At 44.5% G+C, this 25,865-nt stretch overlaps 1 long non-coding RNA gene across 2 annotated transcripts in view; it reads left to right on the top strand.

Annotated features, from left to right (window-relative positions):
• Window positions 1–25,865, top strand: part of LOC144772115 (uncharacterized) — a 179,854-nt gene that overhangs the window by 91,499 nt on the left and 62,490 nt on the right. Inside the window, exon 1 of one of the 2 annotated variants that reach the window (XR_013599651.1) lies at window positions 13,444–14,899. The exons of the other annotated variant lie outside the window; for it this stretch is intronic. This is a non-coding gene — a long non-coding RNA (uncharacterized LOC144772115). Of the gene's footprint in view, window positions 1–13,443; window positions 14,900–25,865 lie in introns of those variants that run through there. 2 annotated transcript variants of the gene reach the window in all.

Raw genomic sequence — 25,865 nt, forward strand, 5'->3', positions numbered from 1 at the left:
GAATGCATAACCTGCAACAGCAAATATGTAATCTATATGATTGAGTGCCCCTGCAACTTAAGGTACATTGGCAGCACCATCTGTGAATTGAAGAAACGAATTCTAGAACATGTACGAGCAACAGTTCACAGGGACAGAAGCAACGCAGTTGCTAAACATATGGAGGCACAACATAATGGAGACTGGAAACAATTGCGCTTCTGGGGTCTGGAAACGATGCCTATCTCAGACAGAGGTGGTCATATGGAAAAACTTTTGAGACGGAAAGAATCCAGACACATTCTTTCGTTCAGAACGATGGCGCCATTGGGCCTTAATCAGTCGGAAGAACTTTATATTCATTTATGAATGGACTAAAAAGTACTTAATTGCTATGCTATAAATACTCTGCCTCCTCTCGCTTATCCAGTTAAATTTTAAAAAATCTTGTTTTCGTTTAACTTCCTTGTACACCACCTTCCCTCACTTTTTGACACAGAAACTCACACTAAGTATTGTAACTTATTGCAATGGTTTGTGGTACGCCCAAAATGGTAATGTAGTGACTGAAACATCCCATGTTGCCCATTCTACAATGTTGACCACACAATGTATTTTGTGAGCCCACTGGAGGGCGGGACGTCATCTCCAAAATCAGTTGGGATAATTTATAATTATATTGAATTATGGAACGCAGATAATAGTCATGTATCGACTTAACATATCCCACATGGTAAGGTTTACAATGTTGACAATACAATGTATTTTATAAGCCCACTGGAGGGCGGGACGTCGCTATAAATCTGTCCAATATTGTTAAATCATGAAATGAAGAATTGCATAAAGGGGAAAACTACAACTCCCATAATGCTTAATGGGATACACCCAAAAGGGGCGGTACCTACAGCAAAAGGAAATGTTACAAAATACTGTGAGTAATATCCACACACTGACCGTGATCAAGACAGCGGACGCTGTCGAAACGCGTTGGTTTTTGTTTTTCTGACCCCATGGATGAATAAAACCATGATGGAATTATAACCGCTGCGCTGTACTGGAATTGGTTTTCTGAGTGCGACTCCATGTTTTTTACCTCGAGGGGGAGAAACTTTGTGGAATAGATAGCAGTTGGGCTCAACTGCAGGAGCGACGCGACCACACTTGTAGCGCCGATTTGGGAAAGGAGGGAGCCATGAGGAGATGATATATATATATATATACATATTCCAGATACCAAGTTGTGCGTGCTCGAGCCTCTTTTAACGGCGGGCACTCGGCTGGGTCGCCAACCCCTAAATATTAAAAACCGCTCCTGGTACAGGCGATCCTTCACTCGGAACAAAGAACCAGAGCCAAGGCCCAAATAGTGCTTAGTGTGATTTTATTGGCACACAAGGAAAACACCCAACGCATTTCGAAGTTCCTTCACTTCTTTCTCACGGGTGCGGTTTGTTTCGCGGCCATTCATTTTAAAGGTACTGTGTTTTTGTGACATGCACCGGATACATAGACACAGAAAAGTTACATTGTTGCCACTTTTTATACGTGTTGAAACAATAAAGTTTGAAAGGATGTACAACATGCAGATATAATCGCAGTAAAGCTTTACATAAAGAAAATGGTTCAAAGTAACGCTGGAAGCGATGGAGCCGGCACTTGCCGAGCTCAGTTGGCAACCCTCCACAAACATAAATGAGGACGTAGCAAACCTAAATCAATACTTCACTACGGCCATCGAGAGTATCGCTCCCCTCACTGTTCTCTCCTCAACCAGAACCAAACCTTCTGCACCTTGGTTCTCCCAGCTGTTACGGGAAGAAAAAAGCAAATGCAAAAGGTTAGAACGCCTTTGGCGCCACACCTACGATTCAGGTGCCAAAACAACCTATAGAGGGGCGCTAAAAAAAATTCACAAAGTATTATGAAAGAATATTTCGCCAGCAAAATTAAATCCGCTGACAACTCAGTCAAGGTGCTCTTCCAAATTGTGAAAGATTTCACCAATCCTGCGGCCCTCTCGCAAAAGACAGAGCTTTGCCAAGAACTCTGTGATGGACTGTCGACCTTTTTCCAGAGAAAATTAATCTCATCTATCCTTCTTTTAATGTAGCGAATAGATCAGACACAGAGGTCATACCTCCTGTGCATACTACTACTAAGGACATTAGGCTAAGCGCATTTAAAACTATCACCTTAGACGCAGCATTGAACAAACTTCAGCTATGTAAATCGGGTTCACCTTTAGATCCCATGCCCGCTCAAGTCTTTTCTACAGTTGCCCCTGCGGTCATACAACCCCTTGTAACAATATGGAACTCCTCTCTCCTATCAGGTCAGTTCCCGGAGACCTGGAAACAGGCCATCCTTATCCCCCTCCTGAAAAAACCAGAAGCTGACCCCACAGTACTCAGTAACTATCGCCCGATATCACTGCTTCCAAAACCAGCTAAAATCCTAGAAAAAATAGTCCAAGAACAACTCTCTGACTATTTAGAAAGCAATGATCTCCTACATGACTCACAATCCGGATTTAGGAAAGGGTATAGTACTGAGACAGCACTTTTAGAGGTTTCAGAGACCGTGCGGGAGAGTGTGGACAGGGGCGAGGTAGCCATGCTTGTGCTCCTCGACCTGTCCGCAGCTTTTGACGCGGTCTCCCATTCCATCCTCCTAAACAGACTCCTTGAGATGGGGATCTGTGACACCCCTTTAGCCTGGATCACCTCCTTTTTAACGGACCGTACACAACAAGTATGGTGTAGACCTTTCTGGTCTAAAGACAAGAAACCGCTTGGCTGCGGGGTGCCCCAAGGATCTGCTCTCAGTCCCCTTTTTTTTAACGTGTATGTCGCACCCCTAGCAAAGGTGATTGAGACATCTGGGGTTAGAATGATCTCACACGCTGATGATACTCAGCTTATCTTTACCATCAGAGACCACTCACACCTTGGCTTTAAATATTTTAGAACCTGTCTTTCCAATATTGTCGCTTGGATGACTTTGAACACGCTAAAACTTAATACGGACAAAACAGAGGTGCGGTTTTTTAATCAAGCAACCCCCATGCCACCCACCACCTGGTGGCCTGCGGAACTCAATCCGCGGCCTTCCCCGGCAAAAGCGGCTCGCAATCTTGGAGTCCAATTCGACAACGAATTGTCTTTTAAAACCCAGATCCAGACAGTCACTTCGACATGTTTTAGTGAACTAAGCATGCTAAAAAATGATCTCCCCCTTTCTCCCCATTGAGTCACTGAAGACAGTGACCCACACCTTGATCACTTCGCACCTGGACTATGCGAACAGTCTGTATCTAGGACTTCCTGCCTACCTACTACACAGGCTGCAGAACGCCGCAGCCAGGCTGATCTGTAAAGTCCCCTATCGCTACTCCATCTCACCCCACCTTAGGAAGTTGCATTGGCTCCCTATCACTGCTCGCGTCAGATTCAAGGCCCTTGTACTAGTTTTCAGGTCTTTGAATGGTAAAGGCCCCAGATACCTTAGACATAGACTAAAATTAGTCCAATCGTCTCTCAACCTTAGATCTAACCACCTCCGGCTCCTACTCCCTCCCAGATTCCGCCTTGCAAGAAAGGGTGATAGAGCTTTTGCAGTGGTGGTATCTAAACTGTGGAGCTCCCTACCCATCAGCCTTTGTCTCATTGACATCGAATCTCAATTCAGGGGCAAATTAAAGACCTTTCTATTCTCTGGCTGCTAATCTTCCCACCATCTGCTCGCAATCCTCAGTGCCGGGACACCCCCATTGGGGGTAGCCGTGCGCTCAACAAATGTCAATAATAATAATAATAATAATAAAGTGTGACATGTTGGTCTCACATATAGCACTTCGTTAATCAATGTTTTAATAAAATAATAAAACCAGCCTAAAAAAAGCAAAATGCATTTTTTGGAAGTTCGTTGATAAAGCCCAAGTGGGCAAGTGGCACAACTCAAGTTATAAACAAACAAGTGGTTAACCGTAGGCATTTGTTGCAACATGACGCATTCAAAATTAACATAGTGCTCAAACGAGCTACACAGTACTGCTTAATAGTCAGAAATACCGCCCAAGTGGGCATACATAATCCAATCTGCACAAGACTTCCTCTCTTGTTATCTGTAATTAAAAGAACAAAAGGCAACATTTACTGTCTATATCCAAATTCATCACTACTCATTATTAAAAACCATTAAAATTCAAAGAATGAAATTCCTGAAGAGACAGCCTACTACAAATAACATCTAACTTTAATTATGCAAGTGGACAGCCAGTTCCTCTTCCAAATTATGACCTGCAGGATGTGTAGTGTTATACTTGATAATGAATCTTTCCCTACGCTATCCAACGCTTTCCCTACTGTTGCACTCACTGGAGTGGTAATAGTAAATTTTACCCTTTCCGCTATCCTACGGTAAAAACATTGTAATTTTTTTAATTAATATTATGTTTATATATATATATGTATTAACAAATCAATTTGTATGTTTTTTTTAACTTACATTAATTATTTATTAATTTTAAGGTTATTTAAGTATTTTAAGTATGTTTAAGCTAATTATATTTATTATTTCATTATTTTTTAATTACTTTAAAGCATTTTAAAAAATTCTATATTTTGACTATATTTTTTACATTGATATTTTTGATTCGATATTTTTGTACTTACCTGTTTGGAGATAGGAATTCGATATTCTATATTTTTTACTCGATATTCTTGTAGTTCTATATTTTTGACATTGATATTGTTTCAGTGATCCTGAGGATCATATATATATTCGTGCATTCACAATTGCTCTATATATGTACCTCACAATCACTCAATATCTAACATAAATCACATTGTACAGACTGATAAATAGATCAACTCATTAAAATGTATTTCGTATATGAAGCTAAAGTTTTCAGGCCACACAGCCTATACGTCACCTAAAGTCCTTTTGACTTTTGACTCTGGCTTTTGACTCTGGCTGCTCCCGCAAGGAAGTTGCCAACAGTGTGGCAAAACTCCATATGTGGTAAAAGGTGAAGACACAAAATCAAGGGTGGAACATGTTTAAAATGTAAGTTAACCTTAAGGCACCTTACATAGGGCATAGCATAATGAATTGCAGAATGGCCTGACGAGTGACATTGTCACAACAACAAGTTTTAATATCTGAATATTTGGACCATTTAATAGTTGATGAAACATATTCATCCTAAACCTGTTTAGAAAATATCTGTGATGGTGACTTTACAAAACAAAGATAAGATGCAATTACCTTAGTAGCCCCAGATGCACTCTGCAACCATGTCCACATAAGAAAGTCTTTCTTAGTCCAGACTACATTAGCCTTAATGATTTTGCTCCGGTCGCTCTCCGGCCGGGCTCCAGTCCTATCACAAAAACAAGCAATCCTGGATTGCTCAATATGACGAAACAAACTCATTAAATTCTCAAATCGTATACTTTATTGGAAGAACTGGGTAAAGAAATATATCATTCAAGTTAAACAGTTATTTCAGGGTACTGTGCTTTTTTCTCCATCTGAATTTCAGTGCAAGTACTGCCTTTCTTCTGTTTCCACTCTTAAGTATGAACCCTTAAGGGGTGTTATTTTGCAATACCTTTAAACTCTTACACACAGGTCTGGACTGGCAGTAGAGGGTACGGGGGGCATATTACCAAGGGCAATATCGCCGCTTTAGCGGGAAAAATTCCCGCTAAAGCGGCGATAATTTTATCGCCCTATTCCCTAGCTGTCGCTAACACCAGTTAGCGACAGCTAATAGGCGATAGATAGCGGGCATTTAGGGGCCCACTCTGCATGTCAGCGATGATTATCACTAATGACATGCAGAGTGGGCGTGCCAAGATGTTAGCGACTTGAAACAGTCGCTAACATCGCTATCCCCTATTACCAACTTTTGGAAATAATCGCGCTAAGCGTGATTATCTCCAAAAGCTAACGCCTGCCCAGAGCAGTTCTTAGCCATGTTATCCAATGGTAGGTGGATAACATGGCTAAGAGCATTTGCTCGCTAATGCATGAATATCGCTGACTTTTCAGCGATATTCATGCATTTCGGCCAATTTTTATCGCTTAGGAGATAAACCTTGGTAATATCAAGGCTCCTAAGCGATAAAAATCGTCAGAGTGCGGCGATATTTAAATGCCCGCTAACCAAGCTTAGCGATAATTATCGCTATAGCTTGGTAATATGCCCCTGGGTGTTTCCCGAGGGCTGCCAGGGTGGGGCCAGTTTTAGACCCCTAGGTGGTTATTTTTGTTACCGGGGACTGGTTTTCAGCCCCCAGGAACAAAAGCTGCACAAAGCTTTCACTAAGCACCCCACCTCTACCCCCTCAAGCGCAACACACATGATTTTTATACATAACTGGGGCCTCGAAAGAGACCATTCTGCAGCATATGCTGCTTTCATTTCCTCCAGGACAGAAACGGAAAAAGAAAGCTTTATTACATCCTCCCCTTGTGGAACTTCCAGACAAACTCATGTGCCCAACCAATGTCAGCCAAGAGAATGTCGAATTCATTAGTCAAATTCAGTCATAACAATTCCTTAATAGTATCCTCCCAATTTGCATGTCCTAATCCTAAATTCTATCTGGATGGCTAAAATGCTAATCTGGAGTTTCAACATGTATATATATTCATCAGTCGTTCTCACCACAAGAAACTTTGGAAGAGTCTGGTGAACTATTATGACCCCCTGCTTCACTGTCGAGAAGAGTTCTCACCCATGTATTGTTGATAAGAGTTCTGAGCACTTGTGGATTTTTTTGTGGAAATCCCTGCCACTTTTTTCTTTTTAAATTGTGCTTTTTGATCTGGAAGTCGGCTTCCTTTTTGATACTGATATCAGAAGAGTTTTGCGCATCTGTCTTTGGTTTCACATACTCCTGATGTCTCCATTTGATTCGATCCCTCTCTCTGAACTCTTGTCTGTAGGGTCCTGCAAGGAATGCGCAGGACGTGTATCAGAATACCAATGCCTATCAGGTGTTTTAATTTGATCACAGTAACATAAATTATAACGTTTCTCTGAAGACTCCGGTTGCGGAGATCTAATCTGTTTTTTAGTTCCCATCTTTTCTTTATTTTTATCTAAGCATTTTTAGAAGACTCAGCTGTCTGCTTGGTAGTATCAGCTTCTCACTTTCCAAACTATTTCGACCTATAGAAGTATAGGTCTCAGACATTATTTTAGGCAACTTCCATTTCTGATCTACAGCAGGAATTAAAGCAAGACATTGGCTTATTTCCAAAGAAGCTGCCTTCCCTGAATATTACCTAAAATAATTGAGGACACTGTAGAAAACTTGCCAGTTAGTTCACCCCCAAATCCAGAGCAGGGGCTGCTCCGTGTTCAGTCTGACACTGTTTAGTGACTTCAAACAAAACAGCAATTAAAGGAGCACCATTAGTAATGGTGTAGATGCGAGCAAGCACAGTACCCCAAGTATTACATTCCACATCTGGGGGAACCATAATAAGTGGAAGACACATAGTGAGAATTCTAAATTTATCTTGAGGTCCCATATGGGGAAATACTGCCTCAAATGGATTTGTTTTCTGTGCTATCCAAAATGAAATTGTAATGTCTTACATTAAAGTTATGTAAATAGTTATATAGTTATAGCCAGACAAGCTTCTGTTCAAACACCTTGGTTTTGAAGATGACTCTGTGGAAGAAAACAATGGATCCAGTCTTAAGACTAGAAGGCGTGCCTCAGGAGGCATGGCCATCTTTACATTATCTTTTTTTTGTATACTATCCTACATGTACGTGCCTATACGCTTACCCATAAGATCTGTATTGTTCAAATAACGAAATGCCAATAAAAATGAGTTTAAAAAAAAAAAAAGTTATGTAAGCAGGTGTTGTTCTTTAACATTGTATGGAATGTGGAATTCTCATTCTCAGAAAACAGTTGCCAGTCCTGAGAGTTGGATGGGGTCTCTGATGCCTTGAGCTTATTAAAGACATCATCATCTTCATCACTGCCTCCTATAATCGTATTAAGACGGATCTTACAGAAATCTCATCATGTTTGGCTGGGATGTTACCCGCAATAGCATTATTGGTAACCAGACTAATTGTAAGAACTGCTTACTGTGCAGCATGAGGAACCCTTGCTGGGGTAGTATTTAGAGTAAAAAGTATGTACTGCAACAGACGCAGATGCAGCCTAACCAGGTGATTTAAAAGAATAGGTATCTCTGGCTGTGTCAATTGATTTGCATTGGGAAACGGTGCATAGCCTGCTAAGACCAGCCAGGTCTCCCCATCATTGCTGATTGGGCCTAGTCTTACATTCTGATGGGTATGAAGGAGTGTGCCTTGAAGATATTTGTGATGTTCAGGGAATTTTAATGGGATTTAGCAATATTTACACGGTCTATATGCAGCTAGACCTGCAGCCATATGTGTGAAATGTTTGTGAATTTGCAACCCCTAACCCTAGGGAGCCTCATTATCATTGTACCCCAGTTGTATTCTTTAATGCACAGCTTTGTGGGACCTTATGAGGAGCACCAGATTCAATGAGAAGTCTACGAAAGAGTAGACCCTTAAGGTCTTTCAAACCACAGGTACGCAAACATTAGGACTGGAATCAGAGTGCCACTCCATGAGAATATGCTCTCAAGCCCATCGAGTAAGGCCTCCAGGACGTGGAGGCCCAGACAAGCTTCTGTTCAAACACCTTGATTTTGAAGTTGACTCTGTGGAAGAAAACAATGGATCCAGTCTTAAGACTAGAAGGCGTGCCTCAGGGGGCATGGCCATCTTTACAACCAGTCATCTTCACTAATTGTTTCAAGCCGCACAACTACGGCAATGCAGGGGATTTAGCAGTTTCCTCACTTTAAACCCACTTCAAAGTGCCCAGGGCTGGATTGGAACCACTTGGCAGGGTAAGACCCAGATGGCAGAGTCAAGGTGCTGCGGATAAGTGGATTGAAGTCTTTGATGTCCCTGAGACCTCCAATAGGGGCAAGCAGACAAGCTCTTTGACCAAACCTGGGTTCATGTAGTGAAAGTCTTGCAATGGATTTTCGATTAAAGATCAAAAGACGGGAAACAAAGAAGAGGTATCAAGCTTAAAGGTGCAGAAGAAGAAAAAGTATAATTCCATTGAAATCTCAGCTTTACTCATTGAAATATATGATCCCAACACTAGCAGAACAAAGTAACTACAGTACTGTGCTGCCTGCATGACACATCAGCCATCCCAGGCATACATGCTGGCAGCAATTCAAGGTTCTGAGACCAGAGGTGCGATGAAACCAGCTCATTTTTACCAGTTAGTCCTCATTGAAAGTGGTGGAATTCCACCTACAACCATAACTTCAAATATAATTCTGCCACCCACAATTTCAAAAGTCTCTAGGCTGAAAGTTATGGAGTCTACCAACATCGCACCTCAAATTCTGGGCCTAAAGTCTTAAGACCTGTCTTAGCCGGGGTACCAAAGGGGATGATGGACGGAGCGTTAGAGCAAATCCTTGACCAGAAACAAGCATCCTGGGACTGGTTTCGGATTCAAAAACCTCATCAGCCAGGCTATCTTGAATCCAGTGGCAAAGTGAGCAAGGGACCCACGTCTGGGCATACCCCGCCAACGTAGGGTGAACAAAGCGATACCAAAGAGGATGATGGACGAAGCGTTAGAGAAAATCAAACACTCACCCCCAGTCAACTGATCTGGGTTTGATCCATCATCATTCTTTAGCTCACTCCACCACCCCAGTTCAGACATGGCCATATGCAAATCAGTCTGACCCTGTGCCTCATGGAAACAGTCCAGCAAGAACTGCCAAGCCATGTCTTCCCTGGACCGGAAACAAATACCCTGGGACTGGTTTCGGGTTCATAACCCTCATCAGCCAGGCTATCTTGAATCCAGTGGCAAAGTGAGCAAGGTACCCACGTCTGGGCATACCATGCCAACTTAGGGCGCACAAAGCGATACCAAAGGGGATGATGGACGGAGCGTTACAGCAAATTATAACACTCATCCCCCAGTCAACTGATCTGGGTTTAGTCCATCATCATTCTTTAGCTCACTCCACCACCCCAGTTCAGACATGGCCATATGCAAATCAGTCTGACCCTGTGCCTCATGGGACCAGTCCAGCCCGAACTGCCAAGCCATGTCTTCCCTGGACTGGAAACAAGCATCCTGGGACCGGTTTCGGGTTCGTAACCCTTATCAGCCAGGCTATCTTGAATCCAGTGGGAAAGTGAGCAAGGGACCTACGTCTGGCATACCCTGCCAACTTAGGGCGAACAAAGCGATACCAAAGGGGATGATGGACGGAGCGTTAGAGCAAATCAAACACTCACCCCCAGTCAACTGATATGGATTTAATCCATCATCATTCTTTAGCTCATTCCACCACCCCAGTTCAGACATGGCCATGTGCAAATAAGTCTGACCCTGTGCCTCACAGGAACAATCCAGCCCGAACTGCCAAGCCCTTGCTCTCCATGCCACTGGAATCAAGCTATCCTGGCTGATGAGGGCTGAAAGCCCGAAACCGGTCCTAGGATGCTTGTTTCCAGTCCATGGAGGAACTGGCTTGGCAGTTGGGCTGGACTGTTCGCATGAGGCACAGGGTCCAGACTGATTTGCATATGGCTGAGTTCAAACTGGAATGGCATGGTGAGCAACAAAACAATGGATTTAAGCTCAGATCTCCGTACTGGGGTGAATGTATGACATTGTTCTGCATTCTGTCCATCAACTGTTGTTTTTGCATTTGTCACCCCAAGTGGGATAGGTATGCTCAGACATGAGTCCCTTGCTCTCCATGCCTCTGGAATCAGGCTATCCTGGCTGATGAGGGCTGAAAGCCCGAAACCGGTCCAAGGATGCTTGTTTTCAGTCCAGGGAGGAACTGGCTTGGCAGTTCGGGCTGGACTGTTTCCATGGGGCACAGGGTCAAGACTGATTTGCATATGGCTGGTTTCCAACTGGAATGACATGGTAAGCAAATAAACGATGGATTTAGGCCCAGATCTCTGTACTGGGGTGAATGTATGACATTGTTCTGCATTCCGTCCATCAACTGTTGTTTTAGCTGGGGCAGGGGCATTGGAGAACTGCCCCGGTAGGTCACCGCTCAATCAACCCTGCTAAATACCATGCAAGAGGGGTTAGACAAACGCATTTTAATGCTGGTGTCTGCAACACCACATTAAAATAGATTGGTCACACATATTTAGCTCTCTGGTATGCTTTTGGGATCATGAGGCACTCCAAGTAGCAGCCTTGTTTTCAGCACGTAAGCTTGGCTCTGCTGCTCTGCCTTTAACGACCTCGTTCTATGACCACTGTGCGTAGAGACTTCAGAGTGCACATCACCTCTGAATCACCGGGTTCGTGACTCCTGCCGTGACTTTGGTGTAATTTCGTGTTTTTAAAAAAAAGTTACTCCCTATGACCGTTGTGCTCTGACACTCCAGAGTACATATTACTTCTGAATCCCTGGGTCCGTGACTCTCGCTGTGACTACGGTGTAACTCTCTGTCCGAATAGGATTATTAGTTCGCCATTACTTGCTGTGGACTTCCCATAAAAAATTGGACTGTTCCCTGCTGTTTAGCACTTGATTCGTGGTGCTCACCGTGATTTACTCGTCGTGCGGAGGCACTTCAACATATATAATTACCGGACATACTGAACAATCTACCTTATCTGAATAAGTAGGAGCGGTATAATTCCAACCGTCTTCCCTGCGCAAGGCGCCACTCTTTCAAGAGAAAGCGTTCTTAAATTGAATGAGATTACGCTGGTCTTTTTATACAGTATATATATGACTTCTGTCCTGAAGATGGTCTCCTCAAGTAGCTTCTAAGAGACCGAAACGTCGACTTTCACCTCATCTATATCTTGCTTTATTTCATATTGATTTTAGATAGGTGTATTTAGGTTTTGTTGAGTCTTTGTTTCAATTTATTTGTCTCTGTACCTCTAAAACCTAAACATTCTTGAATGAACCCTACCTGTATATTATAGCTTTGACCATTGAATTTGATACATTTCTTTTTCATTACACCTTTGTGTTCGTCCTTTGTGTTTCATGTGTTATATTTATATTTTTTGTTTAATTTAATGCTGATGATTTGAATTCACATGGGATATATTGGTTAATCCTACTAAGTAAGTTTTCAATTAACTAAATTTTGCCTAAACAAATTCCCTTGAGAGCACATTTACCCTCTTATCTAATTACCCAAGCCCTCAAGGGTTGATTGGGTTGCTCACTGTTTGTTTATTAGCTCTGCCTTTAAAGCATGTTGGTGGGCCTGGAGGATTCCTTGTTATGGTGACCTGGTGATATTGCATCTTTCCTGTGCCCAAAAACAGACTAGGCTCTGTTAGAATTCAGGGTCTCTAGTTGTGAGCGGTAGGTACTTTTGTCCAAATAGGGACCCTTGCTCTTAGTCATGGTAAGGGGGATACACACTTTAGAAAACCCCTGCTCACCCCCTTGGTAGCTTGGCACGAGCAGACAGGCTTATCCTAAAGGCAATGTGTAAAGTATTTGTACCAACACTTACAGTAACACAGTGATAACACCACAAAAGGACACCACACCAGTTTAGAAAAAATATGACTTTCAAAAGGTTTCAAGAACTTGTACCATAGAAATCTATGGATGCGTGACTTTTCACCAAAGTACCTGTAGATGCGACAAACGTTCCAAAGACAAACATCCGCTGCGTTGGAAAACAAAGGGATACAACACTCCTGAGACCCTGTGGAGGCGATGCGACAGCCCCGCTGCACACAGCGGATGGGTTGCTACAATCAAGGTCTGTAAGGGAGTGATGCGTTGATCCTTCGTGCCGGTTCCAGTCCGCAGGTGATGCATCAGGAAAGCGTCTTGCACAGGTACGATGCCTGGATCTTCGGGATGCGTCGGTGATCGAGGTGTTGCGCGGTGCTGCGCTGGTCCTCTGCAGCTGCGATCCCTCGATGCGTCGAAACTTGCAGCGGCGATAGGCGCTGAGACAATTTTCAAAGTGGCACAGAGATGCAATGTAAATCTTCTTGCGCTGTTGAGATGCGACGGTGAAACGTTCCGCAAGAAGAGTGATGTGCCAATTTCTTCACGCTTCTTCTTTTCTTCCAGCTCCCAAACAGCAGCAACAACCTCCAGAGGTCCCACAACTGGCACAGGCAATTCTAGGCAGGTCAGATCTCACACAGCAGAGTTCAGCGGAGCTGGGGGTGAAGTCTTTGTGTCCCTGAGACTTCAGAACAGGAGGCCAGCTCACACAGGCCCATGGAGATCTTCTTCAAGCAGGGACTAAACACACAGCAAAGTCCTTCTCCTTTCCTTGGCAGGAACAGCAACTGCAGGCCAACCCAGACACACAGCAAGGGCAGTACTTCTCTTCAGTTTCTCCAGCTCTTCTCCTTGGCAAAGGTCCCTCTTGAATTCCAGGAATGATCTAAAGTTCAGGGGTTTTAGGTCTGATACTTATACCTCAAAATGTCTTTGTTCTCTTTTTGCAAGGGGCTCTGAGCCCAGTTCAAGCCAGTGCACTACAACATCCTATCTTAGTTTGGGCCTTGGGTCTACACACACAGCAGGGGGGTGGAGCCAGCATTATGGAATGCAGGCACAGCCCAGTTCAGGCACAGGTTCTACTCCTCCCATCACTCCAAATGCAGATCCGGCCTATTCAGCCTAGTGCTGACTCACCCAGACTCCTGCAGCCACCCCAGCCCTCGTCACTCCAAAGTCAGACAGGCAATCCACAAACAGGCAGAGGCACACAGGAAGGTTAAACAAGAAAATAGCCACTTTCTAAAACTGGTAATTTCAAGCACATAATTTAAAAAGCCATCTCACAAAGATGTGTTAATAAATTCAGGGTTCAGGGATTCCAAACTCCATTTTAAGATCTCATCCCTATGGGAATAAATGCCTGTAAAATGTCACAAAGTATTCCCCATTCTGTCCTATGGGCAAGATAGCCTTTCAATAGTGAAAAACGAAATTAGCAGTAATTCACTATCAGGACATGTTATACACATCAGTACATGTCCTACCTTTCACATTCAGTACACCCAGCCCAGGAGGGTACCTTGGGCCTACCATAGGGGTGTCCTATGTTTAAGAAAAGGGAAGGTTAGGGCCTGGCAAGTGGTTGCACTTGCCAAGTCGACATGGCAGTTAACAAACTGTGTGCAGGCACTGTGGTTGCAGGCCTGAGACATCTTTTCTAGGCTACTCTTGTGGGTGGCGCAATCAGCACTGCAGGTGCATTGTTACCATTTGGTTTACCAGCTGTGGCACATGTAGTGCACTTTACTTGGGACCTACTAGTAAACCAAATATGCCAATCAGGGATTACCAATCATATTCACAATTTACACAGGGAGCACTTGCACTTTGACACTGATCACTAGTGGCTAAGTGCCCACAGCAACTAATCCAGCAAAAACAAAATCCAGCAAAGCATCAAAAACACAGGAGGTAGAGGCAAAAAGTCAGGGAAATCCACGCCAAGGATGCCAGGTCTAATAGGCTCCCTTGCTCTGTCAGCCCCATCTTATAGCATAGGAGGAGCTGCTAACTGTGAGTCAGGGTATGTTTCCTGTAGTCTCTGGTTTTGGGGGCAGCCCTTGAGCATGCAAAAAGTAATGTGATTTGTGTTATTCATACACGGTATTTAATTATTTATCTTCACTACCTCCTGCCGGGAGATGATTGCTGACTGTGTCTCTCTGTCTGCTCAGACAAAGCCTTTTATTGCCACCTCTGTTGCAGCCCATTGAAGCCTGGTCGACGATCCTTAGGGCAAAGATGTCTTGCCACTCCAGAGAAAGGGAGCAGTGAAGCATTCCAAGCATAAATATAAGGCAATATATCACCCGCGTGTTCCGTCTTGGTGAGTCAGACTGAAGTATTAAATCAAACTTCACAGAAGAAGGACAATACATTTTATGCTTGTAGGGTCAAATGTTTTTTTTAAAGTTAAACGCAGTAAATTGACATGCTTGCATGTTTGACATTTCTTTGTCTGACTATGGGGAAATCAATCTTTATCCTGATTTCTAACACAAAGCATTGTGCTTCTAATACCTTCCAGCTACCTAGATTTATAGCTAATAGCACTCTACCTACTGGGAACTGTATTTGCACTTTTCCCACTGTGGAATTGTTTGTAGGAAATGCCTACAGCCAAGTCCAATTATTCAGGGATGTATTTCAGCATCATGTTCATGTGATGACATTCATTATTATCTTCTTTAAAGATAAATATGTTTTTAAACTAGCGTGATGTCTTCCAGCCTGCAACTGCTAGCTCCCAGGTAACTAAACGCTTCTCTCCATTTATTCACAGCTTATGTTCGGTGTGTGTGCACATGACGCAAGACATAATTGCTTGTCTCTACTCTCTACAGTGTCACTCAAAGGCAATGAAAAGCCACACATGAGAACACTAAAAACACAGAAATGTCACATATAAGTAATCTGAAATCTTAGCAGCTATGGTCGTGATCCCTGGAGCATCACTGGAGGAGCGGGCAATGCTCCCCTCAGAAAAGATAAGGTCTAAACCAACACCCCAACATGCCCATAGCCCCCTGCTGATTCCCACTGACACTTTCCATTTGCTTTGAACCGGTGTACAAAGTGAGCAGTTTTCTCTTCAGAATGAGGATAAATGCACATATAAGTACCTGGGGCCTATTTATGAGAATTTCACACAGGGCAGACACCTTGCTGCGTTACACAGCGTGACAGGGAATGGCAGCAATGCATTGATTTTAAGGCAATACTGTGCATTCCTGCCTTTTCCCTTGGACTGGTGCCCTGTAGACAACCTGGCACCAACCATATTGCAAGAGTGCCTGTGTTGCATGCAGGATTATTTTTGTACAGGAAGGCGCCCCGCCCTGCACAAAAACAATACTGAAAGTCTGGTAGAAATAGGGGTTTTGGCTGGCTAAGGTATGCTCCCCAGCCAGGCAGAACCCACCACTCTAGTCCGGGCAAGTCAGATACGCACCAAGATAACCTGAGCTCACCCTCTGGTAGCTTGGCACAGAGCAGGCAGGCTTATCATCAGAGGCAATGTGTAAAGCATTTGTGCAACATACTCTCACAGTAACACAATGAAAACACCACAATAGAGACTCCGCACATGGTTATAAAAAAAATAGGTTCCCATATTATACATAAGGCAATACCAAAATGACATGAATCAATAGATAATTTGCAAGTAATGAAAGTGGTTAGGGTAAATTACATGAATTGCGTTAAGGTTGTCATTATTACATCATAAAAACATAAGTCGCAGGAGCACCTGAGCTGCTATTAGCTCTTTTTGGTAACTTCAGTGAAATCCTAATGACAGAAGCCACAAAGGTCACTTTAGTTTTGGGGATGGTGTCCCAAGCCTCTCTTGGGGTCCTCTATGGAGGTTTTACCCCAGTATACAGAAAAAAAGTGTAAAATGCCCCAAGTTCAGGCGAGCCCGGAGCCCTTTCATGCTCTCACAGATTACAACTCCTCTGTCAAAACTAAGCAGTACAAGAAGAAGTGCTGAACAGCTTGAGCCAGCTAAGGAATGTGCTCCTTGTGAGAAGAATGATGGTTCAGGACCACTTCCCTGGGCCACGGAAGCTTTGGCACCTCTATTACACGCAAGTGCAACAGTAGGTTAACTGGTGGGCAGTCACAGAGTACCTGTCAGTCCAGGTGCTGTGGTGATGTCGGCCTCATGGGCTATGCAGGAAGGGAAATCTTCTGTGCTACACCAATGTCCGTGGCCTTGAATGCGGGCCCCTGTCGGCAATCTAGGTGTTCCTTGTGAGTAGGTCTTAAGCAGTGCTGATGTTGACAGACTCCTTCGAATTGCCCAGCTATCGAGGCCACGAGCCAGCCAAGATAGAGACTTACTCTCCCCAGCCCGAGGTGCCACTCTCAGGTCCGCAGTTCATTCCACCCAGCTGGCACGGCAAACAGGCAAGAGGACCGACTGCGTGCCACATTGTGAAATCCTGAATCACTCTGCATTTACTGATCCTCAGAACACAGTTAGGGTGTGGAATTAAGCCTGGCACTCAATACTCAGTAGCCACAGCTGATGATCAGGCCTGTTCCCACAACGCAGAGTGCTTGTCTTGCAGAATGGCCTCTGAGGTAGCTAGAATTGGCAAAGCAAATGACGAGGATATTGACCTGAAATCATATGTTGCCAAATCCCAAATCTCTGACATCTAGGACATTGTTTAGAGATCTCAGGGTTAAACTGTTTTTTTCTTGGCATCCTTGTCCCCCATGCCCACTTTATCTCCTGTTTTCCCTCTACTGCTGCCTCTGCAGCCCATCCCCTGCCGTTCCCCGCTTGCGTCTGACAGCTGCGCCTCCCTCCCCTATTTAATGGCGGTTGCTGCAAGGGAGTACGAGCAAGACCTTTGACCTCCTGGTCAGAGACCTGCTCTCTCCCTCAACATCTTCGCTGCTAGACTGCTACTGCCATCAATCCATTGCCCTACTGTAGAAGGGTTCGAGTCTGCTCGCTGCCCTGGTTTTGTGCCCCACTGCTGTTGTTCTGCACTGTTGTTCTGTTCATCACTGTTTTTTGAGCCTTAATGTTTTGTGCCTATACTGTTTTCTTCCTGGTGCCCTTGTCCTCCGTGCCCACTTCGTCTCCTGTTTTCCCAGAGCTGCTGCACCTGTGGCCCTGCCCCCTGTGTTCCCTGCGGACACACACCCCTGCGTTCCCTGCTCTTACCTCAAAGGTGTGCTTCCCTCCCCCTCCCCTATTTAATGGCCTGCCACTGTGAGGGAGCACAAGCAAGACCTTCGACCTCCTGGTCAGAGACCTGCTCTATCCCTCAACAGTTCAGCTGCTACACTGCTATTGCCATCAAGCCGGAGCCCTGCTGTAAAAGGGTTTGAGTCCACTCTCTGCATCGGTATTGTGTGCCACTGCTGTTGTTCTACACTTTTGTTCAATTTATCACAGTTTTTTTGTGCCTAACTCTTTTGTGCCTGTACTGTTTTTTCCTTGTTCCCTTGTTCCCCGTGCCCACTTCGTCTCCGATTTTCTCACTGCTACTGGCCCTATGGCCCTGCACCCTCTCCAAATAAATGGTGGGTTCTGCGCTGCCGCACAGCAGACACATGCAGCGGGTGCACCGCTGGTACGCCAAAGGTGTGCTAAACACAAGCCTGTCTGTACCAGTCTGTGATCCGACCGCGACCAGCCCCAGGATCCCTGGATCTCCGACCATCCACTGCTACGACTGAGCTGCCCTCCTCGCACTCAGCCCCGGAAGGAACAACAACTACCAGCTGTCCATGCTGAACCCCACCCATAGCCAGTTCTCCTGCTGTCACTACCACCAGACCTTCACCACCCTCTGTACCCCCACAGGCCCCACCGCCACATCGAACTCCAACACCGCCCAAGCCCTGAAATGCATCCTCCTCAACATGGGCTCCCTGCACACGCCATAGAGATCTGGAACTTCCTCAACACCCTGTTGCCAGACATCGCCTTCTTCACAGAAACAAGGACCAACGCCTCCTCAGTCCCGACATGACCACCGCCATTCCCTATGGATACAAAATACAGAGGAATAATTGCCCCAACCGCCGGGGAGGAGGACTTGCGATCACTCACAAGAGCTCTGTCTGACTCTCCACCTCCACCATGAGTGACTCCTTCTCCACCACCGAACACCTTCACTCCCAAACCAGCCCTAGAACCACACTTCATGGCACCCTTGCCTACAGACCCCCGGGCGCAGTGCCTTGTTCGCCAGAACCATTGCTGACCTCATCGCACCCCACGCCATCGCCTCCTGAACTTCCACCTCGACAACCCCAGCTAAACCAAATCTGCCACCCGCCTCGACCAACGCCAACCGTGCAGCAAAAGAACTCCACTGATGGATCACCATCTGCACAGATGAGCTTGCACTCCTACGCAACCCCAACAGACAGCACCCCAGGAAGGGGGCCTGGTTTACCACTGACCTCCAAGAATCCATATGCACCAGCAGACATCTCAAGAAGAACTGGAGAAACAGCAAAACCTTTGAAGATCACACCACCTACGAGACCGCCACAACGGAATGCCACCAATGCATCAGATCCACCAAAAGGACCTTCATTCGGAAGAAGATCTTTGCCAACTCCAGCAACTCCAAGGAACTCTTTAGCATCATCAAGAAATTCACCAAACCCCCCAGGAAAACCATGGACATCACCCCCACGCAGGACCTCTGAAACAAGCTTGGAGCCTACTTCCCCATGAAAATCAAGGGCCTCTACGACAACTTCAACAACCAGACTTCTTACTCGGAAACCACTCCCTCCTCCAACAATAACGGTCAGCCCACCATCACCTCCTGGACCCCAGTCAACTCCGAAGACACCGCATCGACCATGAAAGGCATCCACTTAGGAGCTCCCACAGACCCCTGCCCCCGCACATCTTCCACAGAGATGCCATCGCTCCGGAACTCCGACACACCATCAATGCCACCTTCAAAACCGGCAATTTTCCCAACCATTGGAAATGCGCAGAAGTCAGACCCCTACTCAAGAAGCCATCAGCAGATCCCACAGTCAAGAACTACAAAACCATCTACCTCCTCCCTTTCGCAGCCAAAGACACAGAGAAGACCGTCAATGTCGAACTCACAAAATTCATTAACCTCATCCATGCTGGTGACGAGCTCAGCTCATCATGGAGTACAGTTGAGCTGTACTCATGATGAGCTGAGCTCGCCACGGCCGTTGGAACGTTCGCACGCGGGCTAATTACCGCGCTGTGCTGAACGTTCTAAAAACGGGTGCGGCCGTGATGAGCTGAGCTCGTCATGAGGGCAGCTCCGCTGTGCCTCATGACGAGCTCAGTTCATCACCAGCATGGGGGCGCTGCAAGCGGCTCCCCATCCCGCACAGCGGGGGGAAAACACCCCACAGCGAAGGGATTAAGAGAACTCCATCCTCAAACCCTCCCAATCCAGATTCTACAGCAACCACAGCACCAAAACTGCTCCACTCACTGCCACAGACGACATCCGCACCGTCCTTGACCAAGGACACACCGTTGCCTTGATCCTACTCGACCTCTCCGCAGTGTTCGACACCATCTCCCACCGCACACTCACAGCCAGACTCCACGACGCCGGCATACAGGGAACGGCCCTCGGCTGCCTTAGCTCCTGCCTCACTGTCAAAACCAAAAGAAATCAACTGCAGAATACAAAAAAGTTCGGCGCTCAGCCCCACTCTCTTCAACATTTGCATGGCACCCATCGCCACCATCGTCAGACAGCACGGACTCGGCAGAGTGTCCTATCCCGATGACACCCAGCTATTCCTCTCCCTCACCCAGGACCCCATCACCACCAGACTCAACTTCCAGGAAGGAATGAAGGACATTGCATTCTGGATGAGCAGCAGCTGCCTGAACTCAAAGAAGACAGAGGTCCTTGTTTCAAACCCTTCTCCTCTGCATGGGACAACACCTGGTGGCCTACTGCCCTCGGCAGCCTGCCCACCCCCACGGACCACCCCCAAAACCTCAGCATCATACTCAACTCCTCCCTCTCCATAACCCGACAGGTCACCTCTGTCGCCTCCACCTGCTTCAGCACCCTCCGCATCCTCCGAAAGACCTACAAATGGATGCCCCAAAATCAAGGAAGATCGTCACCCACACACTCATAACCAGCAGACTAGACTACGTAAATGCCCTCTATGCCGAGATCAACAAGTCACTGCTCTGCAAACTCCAGACGAAACAGAACACCGCAGCCAGACTCGTTTTCAGCATCCCTCAACACGAACATATCACCCTACACCTGTGTGACCTCCACTGGCCCCCCGTTAAAAAGAAAGTAACTTTCAAGATACTCACCCACACCTACAAGTGCCATCACTACACCGGACCCCAATATCTCAAAGATAGAATCTCCTTCCACGTACCCAATAGGAACCTCTGATCTGCTGACCTCGCCGTCGCCGAACCCCTCCACAAAACAAGAGCAGGTGGAAGAACCTTCTCCTACATCGTGGCCAAGATCTGTAATGAGCTCATGATCGACGTCAGACATGCTCCCACCCTGCACATCTTAAGGAAGACCTTCAAGACCTGGTTTTTCAACTGACCGAAGCGGCTCCCCAAACCCTCAGTGCCTTGAGACCCTCACGGGTGAATAGCATGCTTCAAAATACCCTGATTGATTGCTATTTGTGCAGATGTGCTGGGTCTATTAGACCATCCACAGAACAAAAAGGTGTGTCAGTCTAAAATTGCCTCTTCTCTGTGTTCATGATCAACATCCAGAGGGGAAAAACCAAGATCCTGATGGTTAACAAGGACATCACAACTGTGGTCATTCTTGCAGGGGATGCACTGGGAAAGGTTCAAGCCTTCACCCACCTGGACAGTGTCATAGACAAGCAAGGGGGCACAGACGCTAACATCAAGGCAAGAATCGCAAAGCAAGGGCTCCCTTCATACGGCTAAAGATCTGAAGCTCCAAGGACTTAAGGCAGCAAGCCAAGATAAGGCTTTTTAACACCAACATAACATTTGTCCTTTCTACGGAAGTCAAGAGTATCACCAATGAGTCATACTGACAAGAGCTCTGGTGATGGCACACCTAAAATACTTCAACAACACCAACTTTGGACTCTGTATGAAAATGATTAATTGACTGCATAGACTCCAAATCAACTTGTCAGAATGGGATTGAACCTAAGAGGAAAGCACAGCACACCCATGCTTCATTGTCTCCCAGTGGAGGTCAAAATCAAATTCAAGGCCATGTGTACCACACCTACGTACAGAGTCTTACATGAAAGGATGTTCCAGACAATACTTTATGTGCAGAAAAGTTCCACTTAGTCACTCAAAGATCTTTCAAATTTATAAAACACAGAGGAAAATCTGTTAAAGTCCAGGTCGTAAAGTGGTGGTATGCCTGCATTCGAAGCTTAAGAGCTGAACCAATCTATCAGAATTCTGGGAGGAAGCAGAAAAGAAAAGAGAACTATTGCCACCTCTTACAACTGATTGTGGGTAGTATTGTGCAGCAGTGAACCGTATTAGATTGAAATCTCTTCACTCTGATTGAACTCTAACTCCCTTTTCAACTTCTGTGCATTTTCTATACCAACGTAAGTGGAATTCACACATCACTGTATAGCAATCAGGCATAAATAAATACATGAATAGATAACTAACTAATTAACTAGCTAATGAAATAAATAATAAATAACAGGTAAATTATTCCAGTTGCTCTCTGTGGGCCCGATTCCCAGAACTAACTTAAGACAAAATCCTAAACTTACTACTTTTGGTATTCACAGAAGGCATTTAGTAGTAGTAAAGTCAAGATTTTGTCTTAAGTTTGACTTAAGTTTGACTTAAGTTTGACTTAAGACAGACTTAAGTCAGGATTTTGTCTTAAGTTTGTCTTAAGTCTGTCTTACGTTTATCTTAAGACAAACTTAAGGCAAAATCCTAACTTTACTACTACTATATGCCTTCTGTGAATACCAAAAGTAGTACGTTTAGGATTTTGTCTTAAGTTAGTTCTGTGAATTGGCTCCTAAGTCCTTTATGAAGTTTTGAGTGAACAACATCAGTACTTTATTAACCTTTGCCTAAAGAAATAATTGAGATGAGTTCTTGTCTACACACATAAAATGATAAATAAAAAATATTGGATTTGATAATGAAGCAGAGAATTTAGACTCGATCTTGACAGCTTTTGATAGTTTAACAGTAAGCACATGAAGAGCGCAAATTGTGCTGGGGTTTGTCTTGATTGAAAGCATTTAAGAGATATGTATACCCAAATGCCACACCTATGTTGGGTATCACAGGAACAGTTCAATCTGTACAGTTAATGATACACGGATAGATGAAATGAGCTCATAAATGGTAAGGAGGTTCAAACACAGAATCCAGCTATGAAATAAGCTATATGCCTAAGATATAAACATAAATAAATACCATACACAATTTGACATTTGCTAGTGAAATGTTCATAAAAAAATGAAGGAAAGGCTTTCTAGAAGTAGCAACCAATTGGAGAAGATCATGGTTTGACAGGATACATTCATATTGAACTTGAAATTTATTCTGGAAGCACACCAAGCAACAGGGGGTCAGGATGATATGCCGGTATAGAAAGTGGCTGCTGGTTGAGGGGTAAAACCATACTCAAGCAACAACCCCAATACCCATTAGGGTATACGTCTATAGTGACTAAATTAAACTATACCTAACCCTCTGGTAGGTTGGCGCAAAAGCAGTCAGGTATTTATGCAGCACTCAAACAGTAATACAGTTTTAAAAAACTACACAAGAAAAATCACAAAACCAATTTAGAAAGAATAGAGTACAATTTAATGAATTATTTTGAGACCAACATGACAAAAATCCAATTAATGCAATTTTAATGAATTAGGTAAAAAGTTACAAGTTCAGGCTGACCGTGATGGAGCATGAGCCACCTATGGGAACCAAGTTATACCAGGTGCGAAATGTACCTTATGTCCTAGATGGAGAGTTATGCACCACACAGCAGCACTCCCATGGAACAATGTCAGGTCCACATCAAGGATGCGTCACATATCAGTGGTTCACATGAGGTTCAAGGGCTGCGATGCAGGCTTGTGTCTTCTGCATCAGGTTTGCATTGTGCTGAGCCGGTTCTGGTGGAGACCAAAGTTTGGCTGGCAGAGAACCCTTTATGCCCACTTGCAAGGGTCAAGGACTAAATTGGCACCACTTGGGGGTTGGTACTCACAACACGCAGAGGCCAGTTGCTAGGTTCAAAATGGTTGGAACCTTTTCAGTCTCAGAGGCTCTGATCAGGAGGACAGTCAAATTGCACTTGGAATTACTCTGGTGGTCCATGGTTCAAGATGCAAGTCCAATCCTTCTTAATCAAGGAGCAGGTCTGCAGGGCAGTAGGGCAGTCCTTCTTGTGGAAGACTAGTACAGCAGTCCTTCTTCTGAGTCTTTTACAGGTCCAGAAGTGATCTGACAAGTGGGTTGGAGGGTCACTTTTTATGACTGATGACTTCTTTTTAGTAGGAGCAGTTTCTAAAAGTTACTTTCAGAAGTAATTGGAATGTCCAGCCCTCCTGCCGTGGCTCCATGCTGGCTAAAAGCCTAATAATCTAGTGTGAAATCTTTTGTGAGTGAGCAGGACACAGCCTATTGATTTAAAAGTGGAGCTGTGCCCAGTTCTGCCTCCATCCTGCTTAAAAAAAAAACATCCAGGCACACCTAATACCTCTATTGTATGGCTGTCTGGGAGTAATATACCAGAACCAACCACCACCGACACCTAGTCCTGTTACTTAGGAACAGATGGAACAAGCATGAAATAGTTAGGGCAGGAAAATGCCAACTTTCAAAATGTGTTAATGATATAGGGATTGGGCCCTATTGCCGCCGACTAGGTAGGGCTAGTTGAATGCAACAAACGAAGCAAGTTAGCAAAGAGTTTGTGGAAAAGACCAACAGAAATGACAAACAATTCCCTTGGAATTGTAACAACAAACTATCTGGATTGATGTCTATGAGAGATCGTTTCAAAGTAGACAGCAGTTTGAGTGATTAAAAAATGGAGAATTCAATAATAAGGACAAAAGCTTGCATGACAAGAGACACAGGCGGCAAAGGGAAACGCAAAGCCATAACAGATTGTTCCCAGTCTAAGCCCTGAAGAGAGCCCCATGAATTGTATCGGGGCTCGGATCACGTCATCGGGATAAGGGTTGCTGCTTATTCAGAATAATGGCTCGTTCAATAATGAATATAGTTCATTCCACACAAATGTATTGAATGAAATGTACAGTTTGTTACATTTTGTTTTATAAAAATATGATTTAAATGTATTTTAATTATGGGATGTTTGAGTTCTATCCCTTATTCTGACACAAAAGACAAATTATTTAAATGCCAAAAACAAGATAAAATGGCATGTAAATAAATACTACAGACCATTGAAATGCTTGATTGGCCATATTCTGCTTAAATAAAAAGCATCAGTTCAAATGACGGCTAGGTAATTTGTTGCTCTGAACTTTCTAAAAGTGGCATTTTCAAAATTGTGATTTAAAATCTGAGTTTACCATTAAAGGCGATTTTAAATTACAATTTCTCAGACACCAAACATGACTTTTCTACCTGCTTCCAATCAAAGGTTAGCACTTATTAAATGTAATAAGGTAAATCAATTTTTCCGCATGAAAGAGGTCAGCCTCACAGCAGTGAAAAACAAATGTATGAGTTTTCAGCAGCAGAACAAGCAAACCTTAAAAGAACATGTCCAACTTTTGAAATACAATAAACCCTGCTGAATGGGGTAGTCTTTGGCCTATCTTAGGGGTAACTTATATGTACAAAAAAGGGAGTTTTGGGCAAAGGTGTTGTATTGGGTTTCAGAAGGCCTAGGTATGCCGCTAATAACTCTCAATACCTTAGAATAGAAGTTGCACGAAAACTGGAATAAAAAAAACAAGTTTATTAAGATCCCATGGGGCGCTGATACACTCAAACAATACCCTTCGGCAATGCATGAAGTATCACACCGAACGGAAGGCACATGGTCCTTTTATACCTACACAGGGGTTCGAAAGATAGGCGGTACGAACACAGGACGATTTTATGTACATATATAGGCATTTTTAGTGCACATTCAACATGTGGGAGGAGTTAATGGTTTGACCAGTTTGGGGTAAACATCTCTCGACAGTGATTTATCAGGAACAGATGTGGTTTAATTGCGCATGCGTGTATTTCGACCATGAGCTAAATATAGTTTGAACATTATAAGGGAATTCTTCCACAACTCCAA

This window comes from Lissotriton helveticus, chromosome 8, assembly GCF_964261635.1.
Source record: "Lissotriton helveticus chromosome 8, aLisHel1.1, whole genome shotgun sequence".
Classification (NCBI taxonomy): Eukaryota; Metazoa; Chordata; class Amphibia; order Caudata; family Salamandridae; genus Lissotriton; species Lissotriton helveticus.